This window comes from Oncorhynchus nerka, unplaced genomic scaffold, assembly GCF_034236695.1.
Source record: "Oncorhynchus nerka isolate Pitt River unplaced genomic scaffold, Oner_Uvic_2.0 unplaced_scaffold_1318, whole genome shotgun sequence".
NCBI lineage: Eukaryota > Metazoa > Chordata > Actinopteri > Salmoniformes > Salmonidae > Oncorhynchus > Oncorhynchus nerka.
In genome coordinates, this window is record NW_027040023.1 from 25,388 (window position 1) to 39,609 (window position 14,222).

Sequence of the window (14,222 nt, forward strand, 5' to 3'; positions counted from 1 at the left end):
AATAAACTGGACCATCTACAATTAAAACTGTAATATCTTATGTTTCACCGAGACGTGGCTGAACGATGACATGGATACTGTAGAGCTGGCTGGGTTTTCCGTGCATGGGCAGGACAGAGCAGCTACATCTGGTAAGACGAGGGGCGGGATGTGTGTCAATAACTGCTGGTGCGCAATGTCTAACATTAAAGAAGTCTCGAGATAATGCTCGCCTAAGGTAGAATACCTCATGATAAGCTGTAGACCACACTATCTACCAAGAGAGTTTTCATCTATATTATTCGTAGCCGTCTATTTACCACCACAAACCGATGTTGGCACCAAGACCGCACTCAACGAGCTGTAGAAGGCCATAAGCAAACATGAAAATGCTCATCCAGAAACAGCGCTCCTAGTGGCCGGGTAATTTAATGCAGGCAAACTTAAATCCATTTGACCTAAAAATCTACCTGCATGTCACATGTGCAACCAGAGGAAAAACACTCCAGACCACTTTTACTCCACACACAGAGTTATACAAATCTCTTCCTCGTCCTCCTATTGGCAAATCTGACCATAATTCTATCCTGATTCCTGCTTACAAGCAGAAACGAAAGCAGGGAGTACTAGTGACTCGCTCAATATGGAAGTGGTCAGATGACGTCGCTGGATTACAGGCAACATCCGTACCGAGCTAAAGTCTAGAGTTGCCGCTTTCAAGGAGCGGGACACTAATCCGAACGCTTATAAGAAATCCCGCTATGCCCTCAGACGAACCATCAAGCAGGCAAAGCGTCAATACAGGACTAAAGTTGAATCCTACTACACCGGCTCTGACGCTTGTCGGATGTGGCAGGACTTGAAAACTATTTACAGAATACAAAGGGAAACCTAGCCACGAGCTGCCAAGTGACACAAGCCTACCAGACAAGCTAAATGCCTTTTATGCTCACTTTGAGGCAAGCAACACTGAAGCATGCATGAGAGCACCAGTTGTTCCGGACTACTGTGTGAACACACTCTCCGTCATCGATGCGAGCAAGACCTTTAAACAGGTCAACGTTCCCAAAGCCACAGGCCGGATGGATTACCAGGACGTGTACTGAAAGCATGCGCAAACCAACTGGTAAGTGTCTTCACTGACATTTTCAACCTCTCCCTGACCTTGTCTGTAATACCTACATGTTACCTACATGTACTCACTGCTTATTATCTATGCATAGTCACTTTACCCCTACCTACATGTACAAATTACCTCAACTAACCTGTACCTTCGCACATTGACTCGGTACCGGTACCCACTACATATAGCCTCCACATTGATTGTACCCACTACATATTCATTATTGTGTACCGGTATACATATAGCCTCCATTGACTTTTTACATTTGTTGACTTTACGGTACCACTACATATAGCCTATTTAGTACCCACTAAATAGCCTCCACATTTCTTAACTCATTTCTTGAACTACCCACTACATATAGGGTTAATTGGGCTTGTACCCACTATAGCCTCCACATTGACACGGTAAGGTCTACCTATACCTGTTGTATTCGGCGCATGTGACAAATAAAATTCTATGTTTTTGTCATGGTGTTATGCTGTAGTGATTTTTTCGCACTGTCTGTCTTTAGTAACTATTTTCCATCCTTTACAGAGGTGTATAATTAGCCCCAATGGAAACAGGAAAGGTCTCTCTCTCTCACCTGTCTCTATCTCTCTCATCTCTCTCTCTCTCTCTTCTCTCTCATGGTGTTCTCTCTAGTGATCTCTCACTGTCTGTCTCTAGACTCTCCATCTCTCTCTCTGTATCTTCTCTCAATCTCTCTCTCTCTCTCTCTCTCTCTCTCTCTCTCTCTCTCTCTCTCTCTCTCTCTCTCTCTCTCTCTCCAGATGTGCATTGAGTTTCAGTCAGAGATATAGGACAGGATAATGTTCAGAGGAGGAGCATATGTCCCCTGATGAGTCCCTTGATGCCAGCCTCTATGTCGTACAGGAAATGAGGGCGGGTGTGTGTGTTACAACTTCTTGAAAAACAGACCAATTAGCTGCTCTTAATTATAAAGTGCCTTGTTTTAGTAATGATCATTGACCATGGATCTTCTTGTGCCATTTTACATGTTAGTCATTTAGCAGACGTTCTTATCCAGAGTGATTTACAAGAGCAATTAGGGTTAAATGCCTTGCTCAAGGGCACATCGGCAGATTTTTCCTCTAGTCAGCTGTGGGATTCAAACCAACAAGCTTTCAGTGACTGGCCTAACGCTCTTAACCACTAGTCTAGCTGCTGCCCAGAAAGCCTTTACCTAACTCCACGCACAAATGTCATTCTTATTATTTTTTCCGTAAAAGTTCCAAACCAAAATGCCTTGTTAGGTATGAACACAACAACTAAGAAGATGTATAAGATGAAGAAAATGTAATGACAGAAGTTCATCGGTACAAACCAAAATGCCTTGTTAGGTATGAACGCAACAACTAAGAAGATGTATAAGATGAAGAGAATGTAATGACAGAAGTTCATCGGTACAGAACATTGTGTATCAGAAAACAGTTGTCTTGTTGTAATAGAATGTCAATACATTGTCTTAATATGGTTCCAGTTATAATAAGGCATTTGTTAACCTGCTCAAGTTCTGCACCAGTGTGTTGAGTAGCGTTTCATGATCATACTTGGCAAGTCATCAGCTCCTGGTGTTTTAAGGCGAGGAGGAGATGGTGCAGCCTCTGTGTTCTTCTGTCCCGTTGTCAATGTGTGTCTGTGTGGTACTTGGCCTTTGAACACAGCTTGTTTTACAGTGTGTCACTGTAATCCAGAGTATTTAATTACAGTGAATCTCAACTCCTTGGTAAATACCTTTTATCTGAAGGGGGACTGTCATGGTGTAATGGGAAAAGCCAGGTCACCATACAGCCCTGTCATTAACCCTGTCCTTGATGTCTCTAATACCTTATTTGGTACGGCTGCAAAATTATTGCAACTTTTCCCAAATTCCCTAAATGTTTTCCAGAAAGACCAGTTAGAGGATTCCAGATGTCCTGCTTATTGCCTGTTGATTGTGGTAATCTTCAAATAAATCTTCAAATATTGTGAAAGGCACCAGAATTTTGCAAACGTAGACTCTGCATTCTAGAAGCCCATCATTGTGCATCACATCACATCGCCGTGGTTACGTTCAATTGTCTGTCTGTCTGTCTTTCTGTCTGTACGTCTGTCTGTCTGTCTGTCTGTCTGTCTGTCTGTCTGTCTGTCTGTCTGTCTGTCTGTCTGTCTGTCTGTCTGTCTGTCTGTCTGTGATTCATTTGTGGTGAATGTTTTCACCCCCGGGTGGTGTGTCTGACATGAGGGATCAGTGACAGGCATGGCCTTTCATTTCTGTCCCTTCCTCCTCAGATTAAAGAGTGAATATAGACCAGGTGTATACTAGCAGACCTGCCATTACAGCCCCTCCCTCCCTCCCTCCCTCCCTCCCTCCCTCCCTCCCTCCCTCCCTCCCTCCCTCCCTCCCTCCCTCCTCCCTCCCGTCCTCCCTCCCTCCCTCCTCCTCCCCTCCCTCCCTCCTCCTTTCTCCTCCCTCCTCCTCCTCCGTCCTCCTCCTCCTCCTCCTCCTCCTCCTCCCTCCCTCCGTCCTCCTGCTCCTCCCTCCTCCTCCTCCCTCCTCCGTCCTCCTGCTCCTCCCCCACCCTCCTCTCCTCCTCCCCTCCTCCTCCCGTCCTCCTCCCCTCCCTCCCTCCTCCGTCCTCCTGCCCTCCCTCCGCCCCTCCTCCTCCTCCTCCTCCCTCCCTCCTCCTCCCTCCCTCCCTCCCTCCCTCCCCTCCTCCTCCCTCCTCCCTCCCTCCTCCTCCTCCCTCTCCTCCCTCCCTCCTCCCTCCTCCCTCCCTCCCCTCCTCCTCCCTCCTCCCTCCCTCCTCCCCCCTCCTCCGTCCTCCTCCTCCTCCCTCCTCCTCCCTCCTCCTCCTCCGTCCTCCTCCGCCCCTCGCTCCCCTCCTCCTCCCCTCCCTCCCTCCCTCCCTCCCTCCCTCCCTCCCTCCCTCCCTCCCTCCCTCCCTCCCTCCCTTCTCCTCCCTCCTTCTCCTCCCTCCTCGTCCTCCTGCTCCTCCCTCCTCCTCCTCCGTCCTCCTGCTCCTCCCTCCGCCCTCCTCCTCCACCCTCCTCCTCCTCCGTCCTCCTCCCTCCTGCTCCTCCCTCCTCCTCCGTCCTCCTGCTCCTCCCTCCCTCCTCCCTCCTCCGTCCTCCTGCTCCTCCCTCCTCCCTCCTCCGTCCTCCTGCTCCTCCCTCCGCCCTCCTCCTGCTCCTCCCTCCTCCGTCCCCCTGCTCCTCCCTCCTCCGCCTCCTCCCTCCTCCTCCGCCCTCCTCTTCCTCCATCCCTCCTCCTCCGTCCTCCTCCCTCCTCAGTCCTCCTCCGTCCTCCTCCCCCCTCCGTCCTCCTCTGTCCTCCTCCCGCCTCCTCCTTCCTCCTCCCTCCTCCGTCCTCCTCCCTCCTCCGTCCTTCTCCCTCCTCCTCCGTCCTCCTCCCTCCTCCTCCTCCGTCCTCCTCCCTCCTCCGTCCTCCTCCTCCTCCCCTTCATCTCACCCTGCCTCTCTAGCTCCATAGATTTGTCAGTGTTTTTTGTTGTAGAAAGCAGGTTGTTTTCTCTGGTCTTGGCTCACCAGTTTACTTGATGGGTTAAAGAGGGGTTAGTGGTCCACTGTGGTGCACTTAACCCAGTTCTAAGTCTACGGCCTCGCTCCTGTCCCGTGAGACCAAGGGTGCATAAAAAATGGGGCCTGATTCCCTATATAGTGCACTACTTTTGACCAGGGCACATAGGACTGCTCCCATAGGGCAGCACCGTACCCACTATGTAGTGCACTACTTTTGTGCACTGGTCAAAAGTAGTGCACCATGTAGGGTAGAGGATTCCATTTGGGACGCAGACAAGCCCGGTGAAGGAGAGCACCTAGAGGGGAAACTGTGTTTTTATTGGTGCAGAGGAGGGGCTCCCACCTCAGTTAGGCCCAGAGAGGAATGCACACCTGGTGGTGTTTGCTGAGTGCTGCTTGTAGTCCATGTGGCAATGCAACCTGACATCTGGTGGATGGAGGGAGGGAGGGAGAGAACGAGAGAGAAGGGGGGAGAGAAAGAGAGACAAGAGTGTTACGGATACAGTTATCCTGTGTGTGTGTATCCTGTGTGTGTTTCTTTTCTCTCCTTCTCCCCTCACAGGTGAAAACCATCACTCCCCAATCAGTCAACAATCAATCATCAATCAGAAGACACACCTCCTCCTACTTCCTATCCTATCACAGTTCCTTCCCCATGGTTTAAAAACCCCATCATTTGTTTGCTCTAGAGCAATCTCTAGCAATCTCTAGCTCAATCTCTCTGTAAATGCCATGTCTGTAGGTCTCTGTGTTTCACTCTCGCTTTGTGTCTTAACCTCTCTTTTGTTTAAGCACCTCCATAGCACTTTGTCATCACCTGTGAGTATTGTTTTTGGTTATGGTGTTTGTGTTTGTTTGCTGGTGGGGAAAGGGGAAACCAAGACAAGTCGCCCATGGGCATACACTACCCGTAGGTGAACTTTGTTAAATACACTAGTTAGAACTGGGCGGACCACCAACTGTATTTTTGGTTAGTTAGTTAGCTGTTGTTAAAGTAGGCTAGTCTAGCTTAGGGGTGTTTTTGAATACTTATTGTTTCTTTTCTTGGGTCCAGCTCAGCCCCTTTTCCTGCTCCCCCCATTACTGTGTGTTTATAAATAAACCTAGAGTTTGACGGTAGATTTCTGTTGTCGTGGTTATTTCGTGCACACTTTTACTTTGTCACAATAATAATTTGCATGAGTTATGTTACGGGTCTCATTACCATCCCCCCTAGACTGTCGGGCCAAAAGGGATTCGTAACACAGAGAGAGAGAGAGAAGGGGGAGAGAGAAAGAGAGACAGAGAGAGAGAGAGAAGGGGGGAGAGAGAGAGAGAGAGAGAGAAGGGGGGGAGAAAGAGAGAGAGAGAGAGAATGAGAAAGAGAGAGAGAATGAGAGAGAGAGAGAGATGTATGTTGTCTACCTCACTTGCTTTGGCAATGTTAACCCATGTTTCCCATGCCAATAAAGCCCTTGAATTGGAGAGAGAGAGAGAGAGAGAGAGAGAGAGAGACTCCTGACTGTGTCATCATTGTCTCCAGAGGTATTTACTTTCATGGGTCAGTTGTTTGCCAGCTTTTAGCTTCAGTTATTTTTGTCCTATTGTTGTCTGATAGAGGTTTCTTTCAGTCTTTGATGCTGTAGAAATATTCAGTCCTCTAACACTCTCACTGAGATAAGATCAGTCACGTAAGTGGCGTGTGATTTGGCTAAATACCACTACATAACCATATTAAACATGTCATTTGGCTAAATACCACTACATAACAATATTAAACATGTCATCTGACTAAATACCACTAAATACCACTAAATAACACTAAATACCACTAAATACCACTAAATACCACTAAATACCACTAAATAACCATATTAAACATGTCATCTGACTAAATACCACTACATAACCATATTAAACATGTCATTTGACTAAATACCACTACATAACAATATTAAACAATACCACTACATAACCATATTAAACATGTCATTTGACTAAATACCACTACATAACAATATTAAATTGACATATATATTTCTACAGTTTTCTCCTGTTTGACCCTAATGTGGCATGGCTGGTATCTACAGTTTTCTCCTGTTTGACCCTAATGTGGCATGGCTGGTATCTACAGTTTTCTCCTGTTTGACCCTAATGTCATTTGGCTAAATCTACAGTTTTCTCATCTGTTAGACCCTAAATGTACATAACCATATTATCTACAGTTTTCTCCTGTTAGACCCTAATGTGGCATGGCTGGTATCTAAACAGTTTTCTCCTGTTAGACCCTAATGTGGCATGTCTGGTATCTAACCAGTTTTCTCCTTTGACCCCTAAATGTGGCATGGCTGGTATCTACAGTTTTCTCCTGTTTGACCCTAATGTGGCATGGCTGGTAAATCTACAGTTTTCTCCTGTTAGACCCTAATGTGGCATGGCTGGTATCTACAGTTTTCTCCTGTTTGACCCTAATGTGGCATGGCTGGTATCTACAGTTTTCTCATCTGTTTGACCCCTAATGTGGCATGGCTGGTATCTACAGTTTTCTCCTGTTTGACCCTAATGTGGCATGGCTGGTATCTAAACAGTTTTCTCACTGTTAGACCCTAATGTGGCATGGCTGGTATCTAACAGTTTTCTCACTGTTTGACCCTAATGTGGCATGGCTGGTATCTACAGTTTTCTCCTGTTTGACCCTAATGTGGCATGGCTGGTATCTACAGTTTTCTCCTGTTAGACCCTAATGTGGCATGGCTGGTATCTACAGTTTTCTCCTGTTAGACCCTAATGTGGCATGGCTGGTATCTACAGTTTTCTCCTGTTGACCCTAATGTGGCATGGCTGGTATCTACAGTTTTCTCCTGTTTGACCCTAATGTGGCATGGCTGGTATCTACAGTTTTCTCCTGTTTGACCCTAATATTGGCATGGCTGGTATCTACAGTTTTCTCCTGGCTAAATACCACTACATAACCATATTAGACCCTAATGTGGCATGGCTGGTATCTACAGTTTTCTCCTGTTTGACCCTAATGTGGCATGGCTGGTATCTACAGTTTTCTCCTGTTTGACCCTAATGTGGCATGGCTGGTATCTAAACAGTTTTCTCCTGTTAGACCCTAATGTGGCATGGCTGGTATCTACAGTTTTCTCCTGTTAGACCCTAATGTGGCATGGCTGGTATCTACAGTTTTCTCCTGTTAGACCCTAATGTGGCATGGCTGGTATCTACAGTTTTCTCCTGTTAGACCCTAATGTGGCATGGCTGGTATCTACAGTTTTCTCCTGTTTGACCCTAATGTGGCATGGCTGGTATCTACAGTTTTCTCCTGTTAGACCCTAATGTGGCATGGCTGGTATCTACAGTTTTCTCCTGTTTGACCCTAATGTGGCATGGCTGGTATCTACAGTTTTCTCCTGTTTGACCCTAATGTGGCATGGCTGGTATCTACAGTTTTCTCCTGTTAGACCCTAATGTGGCATGGCTGGTATCTACAGTTTTCTCCTGTTTGACCCTAATGTGGCATGGCTGGTATCTACAGTTTTCTCCTGTTTGACCCTAATGTGGCATGGCTGGTATCTACAGTTTTCTCCTGTTAGACCCTAATGTGGCATGGCTGGTATCTACAGTTTTCTCCTGTTTGACCCTAATGTGGCATGGCTGGTATCTACAGTTTTCTCCTGTTAGACCCTAATGTGGCATGGCTGGTATCTACAGTTTTCTCCTGTTTGACCCTAATGTGGCATGGCTGGTATCTACAGTTTTCTCCTGTTAGACCCTAATGTGGCATGGCTGGTATCTACAGTTTTCTCCTGTTTGACCCTAATGTGGCATGGCTGGTATCTACAGTTTTCTCCTGTTTGACCCTAATGTGGCATGGCTGGTATCTACAGTTTTCTCCTGTTAGACCCTAATGTGGCATGGCTGGTATCTACAGTTTTCTCCTGTTTGACCCTAATGTGGCATGGCTGGTATCTACAGTTTTCTCCTGTTTGACCCTAATGTGGCATGGCTGGTATCTACAGTTTCTCCTGTTAGACCCTAATGTGGCATGGCTGGTATCTACAGTTTTCTCCTGTTTGACCCTAATGTGGCATGGCTGGTATCTACAGTTTTCTCCTGTTAGACCCTAATGTGGCATGGCTGGTATCTACAGTTTTCTCCTGTTTGACCCTAATGTGGCATGGCTGGTATCTACAGTTTTCTCCTGTTTGACCCTAATGTGGCATGGCTGGTATCTACAGTTTTCTCCTGTTAGACCCTAATGTGGCATGGCTGGTATCTACAGTTTTCTCCTGTTTGACCCTAATGTGGCATGGCTGGTATCTACAGTTTTCTCCTGTTAGACCCTAATGTGGCATGGCTGGTATCTACAGTTTTCTCCTGTTTGACCCTAATGTGGCATGGCTGGTATCTACAGTTTTCTCCTGTTAGACCCTAATGTGGCATGGCTGGTATCTACAGTTTTCTCCTGTTAGACCCTAATGTGGCATGGGTGGTATCTACAGTTTTCTCCTGTTTGACCCTAATGTGGCATGGCTGGTATCTACAGTTTTCTCCGGTTAGACCCTAATGTGGCATGGCTGGTATCTACAGTTTTCTCCTGTTTGACCTTAATGTGGCATGGCTGGTATCTACAGTTTTCTCCTGTTTGACCCTAATGTGGCATGGCTGGTATCTACAGTTTTCTCCTGTTTGACCCTAATGTGGCATGGCTGGTATCTACAGTTTTCTCCTGTTAGACCCTAATGTGGCATGGCTGGTATCTACAGTTTTCTCCTGTTAGACCCTAATGTGGCATGGCTGGTATCTACAGTTTTCTCCTGTTTGACCCTAATGTGGCATGGCTGGTATCTACAGTTTTCTCCTGTTAGACCCTAATGTGGCATGGCTGGTATCTACAGTTTTCTCCTGTTTGACCCTAATGTGGCATGGCTGGTATCTACAGTTTTCTCCTGTTTGACCCTAATGTGGCATGGCTGGTATCTACAGTTTTCTCCTGTTAGACCCTAATGTGGCATGGCTGGTATCTACAGTGCATTCGGAAAGTATTCAGACCCTTTTCCTTCTTCCACATTTTTTTACGTTACAGCCTTATTCTAAAATGGATTAAATTCATTTTTTCCTTATCAATCTACGCACAATACCCCCTACTGGAGAACTTATTTGTATTGCTTTTAATCTTTTTAAATGAATTTATCTTATTAACACTTTGTTCTAGCTAGCTATTTGTGTAGGTAGCTATCAAGTAAACGTTTATTTTTTAAATATTTTTTATATATATTGACTTTCAATGTTGGCTTTCACAACATAATGACAAAGCGAAAACAGGTTTTTAGACATTTTTTGCTAATTTATTAAAATAGGTATTCAGACCCTTTGCTATGAGACTTGAGCTCAGACTGGGGCGAAGGTTCACCTTCCAAATGGACAACGACCCTAAGCACACAGCCAAGACACCGCAGAAGTGGCTTCAGGACAGGTCTCTGAATGGTCTTGAGTGGCCCAGCCAGAGCCCAGTCTTGAACCTGATCGAACATCTCTGGAGAGACCTGAAAATAGCTGTGCAGCAACGCTCCCCATCCAACCTGACAGAACTTGAGAAGATCTGCAGAGAAGATTGGGAGAAACTCCCCAAATACAGGTGTGCCAAGCTTGTAGCGTCATACCCAAGAAGACTCGAGGCTGTAATCGCTGCCCAAGGTGCTTCAACAGAGTGCTGAGTAAAGGGTCTGAATACTTATTTAAATGTAATATTACCGTTTATTTTTATTGTTATAAATTTACGACAATTTCTAAAGAACTGTTTTTGCTTTGTCTTTATGGAGTATAGTTTGTCGATTGATGAGGGTAAAAATATTATCATTTTTAGAATAAGGCTGTAACGTAACAAAATGTTGAAACGGTCAAGGGGTCTGAATACTTTCTGAATGCACTGTATCTAAATCCACCTGTATCTGACTGTCTGTATTTTCACTATACATGTTAATGGGGTGGCAGGGTAGCCTAGTGGTAGCCTAGTGGTTAGAGCGTTGTACTAGTAACCGGAAGGTTGCAAGTTCAAACCCCTGAGCTGACAAGGTACAACTCTGTCGTTCTGCCCCTGAACAGGCAGTTAACCCACTGTTCCTAGGCCGTAAGAATTTGTTCTTAACTGACTTGCCTAGTTAAATAAAGGTAAAATAAAATAAATAATCACCACAGTGTCTTCACTACACATGTTAATTAATCACCACAGTACCTTCACTACACATGTTAATCACCACAGTACCTTCACTACACATGTTAATCACCACAGTATCTTCACTACACATGTTAATCACCACAGTACCTTCACTACACATGTTAATCATCACAGTATCTTCACTACACATGTTAATCACCACAGTATCTTTACATGTTAATCACCACAATACCTTCACTACACATGTTAATCATCACAGTATTTTCACTACACATGTTAATCACCACAATACCTTCACTACACATGTTAATCATCACAGTATCTTCACTACACATGTTAATCACCACAGTATCTTCACTACACATGTTAATTAATCACCACAGTATCTTTACATGTTAATCACCACAATACCTTCACTACACATGTTAATCATCACAGTATTTTCACTACACATGTTAATCACCACAATACCTTCACTACACATGTTAATCATCACAGTATCTTCACTACACATGTTAATCACCACAGTATCTTCACTACACATGTTGATCACCACAATACCTTCACTACACATGTTAATCACCACAGTACCTTCACTACACATGTTAATCATCACAGTATCTTCACTACACATGTTAATCACCACAGTATCTTCACTACACATGTTGATCACCACAATACCTTCACTACACATGTTAATCACCACAGTACCTTCACTACACATGTTAATCACCACAATACCTTCACTACACATGTTAATCATCACAGTATCTTCACTACACATGTTAATCACCACAGTATCTTCACTACACATGTTAATCACCACAGTATCTTCACTACACATTTCTTCTTAATGCATTTTAGCCAATCAGTTGTGTTGTGACAAGGTAGAGGTGGTATACAGAAGAGAGCCCTATTTGGTGAAAGACCAAGTCCTTATTATGGCAAGAACAGCTCAAAAAAGCAAAGAGAAACAACAGTCCATCATTACTTTGAAGGTCAGTCAATATGGAAAATGTCAAGAACTTCGAATGTTTCTTCAAGTGCAGTCGCAAAAACCATCAATTGCTATGATGAAATTGGCTCTCATGAGGACCGTCACAGGAAAGGAAGACCCAGAGTTACCTCTGCTGCAGAGAATAAGTTCATTAGAGTTAACTGCACATCAGATTGAAGCCCAAATAAATGCTTCACAGAGTTCAAGTAACAGACACATCTCAACATCAACTGTTCAGAGGAGACTGCGTGAATCAGGCTTTCATGGTCAAATTGCTGCAAAGAAACCATTACTAAAGGACACCATTAAGAAGAAGAGACTTGCTTGTGCCAAGAAACAGGAGCAATGGACATTAGACCTGTTCAAATCTGTCCTTTGGTCTCATGAGTCCAAATGTGACATTTTTGGTTCCAATCTCCACGTGTGTGATTCCCACCGTGAAGCATGGAGGAGGTGTGATGGTGTGGGGTGTGCTTTTCTGGTTACACTGTCTGTGATTTATTTAGAATTCAACGCACACTTAACCAGCATGGCTACCAAAGCATTCTGCAGCTATACGCCATCCCATCTGGTTTGGGCTTAGTGGGACTATGATTTGTTTTTCAACAGGACAATGACCCAAAACACACCTCCAGGCTGTGTAAGGGCTATTTGACCAAGAAGGAGAGTGATGGTGCTGCATCAGATGACCTGGCCTCTACAATCACCCAACCTCATCCCTCCTTGAGATGGTTTGGGATGAGTTGAACTGCAGAGTGAAGGAAAAGCAGCCAACAAGTGCTCAGCATATGTGGTAAATCCTTCAAGACTGTTGGAAAAGCATTCCTCGTGAAGCTGGTTGAGAGTGTGCAAAGCTGTCATCAATGCAAAGGGTGGCTACTTTGAAGAATCTAAAATATTAAATATATTTGGATTTGTTTAACACTTTTTTGGTGTTACTACATGATTCCATATGTGTTATTTCATAGTTTTGATGTCTTCACTATTATTCTATAATGTGGAAAATAGTAAAAATAAACACAAACCCTTGAATGAATAGATATGTCCAAACTTTTGACTGGTACTGTATATAGAGAAAAGGTATTGCACTAAATAGGGAAGAGGGTACCATTTGGGACTCGGGCTAGAACGAAGGGCCATTATTTATTTCCTGTGTTGTGTGTCAGGGCAGAGGGAGGGCTGGGTGGGAGGCAGGAGGGCAGAGTGGTGGTATTCAGGGGTTCAGGAGAGAAGAGGGTGGACAGAGGGGGCCGACGGGGGGGGCAGGAGGACGAGCAGGGGAAGGCAGGAGGGCTGAGGGGGGGGGGGCAGTTAGTCGAACAGGAGATGGGGCCAGATAAGAGGGCTGAGTCACGCCCCACTGAAGAATTGAGATGCCTGGAGGGCAGAGTGGCTGATGGGACCTGTCAGGCTCCTCCAGAACTAGGGGAGATTCACAGAGCAGAGTGGCTGATGGGACCTGTCAGGCTCCTCCAGAACTAGGGGAGATTCACAGAGCAGAGTGGCTGATGGGATGCCAGGCTCCTCCAGAACTCACAGAGCAGAGTGGCTGAGTCAGGCTCCTCCAGAACTAGGGGAGATTCACAGAGCAGAGTGGCTGATGGGACCTGTCAGGCTCCTCCAGGACTAGGGGAGATTCACAGAGCAGAGTGGCTGATGGGACCCGTCAGGCTCCTCCAGAACCTCACAGAGCAGAGTGGCTGATGGGACCTGTCAGGCTCCTCCAGAACTAGGGAGATTCACAGAGCAGAGCATGGGAGTGGCTCCTCCAGGACTAGGGAGATTCACAGAGCAGAGTGGCTGATGGGCGTCAGGCTCCTCCAGAACTAGGGGAGATTCACAGAGCAGAGTGGCTGATGGGACCCGTCAGGCTCCTCCAGAAATAGGGGAGATTCTCAGTTGAGAGGAAATGTGTAAACAGACTTGTATGAAATGAGACTCTCCTTCTTCACTGGCACGTCATGACGTCTCCATGGTTGGAATCCCAAATGAAATGTATAATGTAGTAAAAAGATATGTAGCTAGTTGTGCTAGACATTTCATAGATATAATACTTAGTAGGATATTGTTTTTAAATATGTGCCTGCTTTCTTCCTCCGAGTAAACAACAACTGATTCAAAGGCGGCGTGGCGGATCTCAAAACTGTTCCGCGAATGACTCAGGTATGATACTCTTGTGCTTCCTCGGTGGGAGGAGGTTATCAATGAGGTGAGGACACCCCTCAGTTCGCTTACTAACTAATTGACACTCTCCTCGACCACTCCACCTCTTATTGGTGTCCGGGTCACGGAGGAGTCGAGGAGAGGACGAGCTTTTGAGAATCTCCCTGGGTCTTTGGGGGCTGGTCCTCTCTGGGTTACAATTTTTCTATTTTCCATTTTTATTTCACCTGTCAGGAAAGATAGGGGAGACCGTGTGCCTGAATATCAGTGTG

The 14,222-nt window shown here is 45.6% G+C and overlaps 1 pseudogene; it reads left to right on the forward strand.

The window, feature by feature from the left end:
* Positions 1–959: 959 nt before the first annotated feature.
* Positions 960–14,222, forward strand: part of LOC135568930 (pleckstrin homology domain-containing family G member 4B-like) — a 105,584-nt pseudogene continuing 92,321 nt past the window's right edge.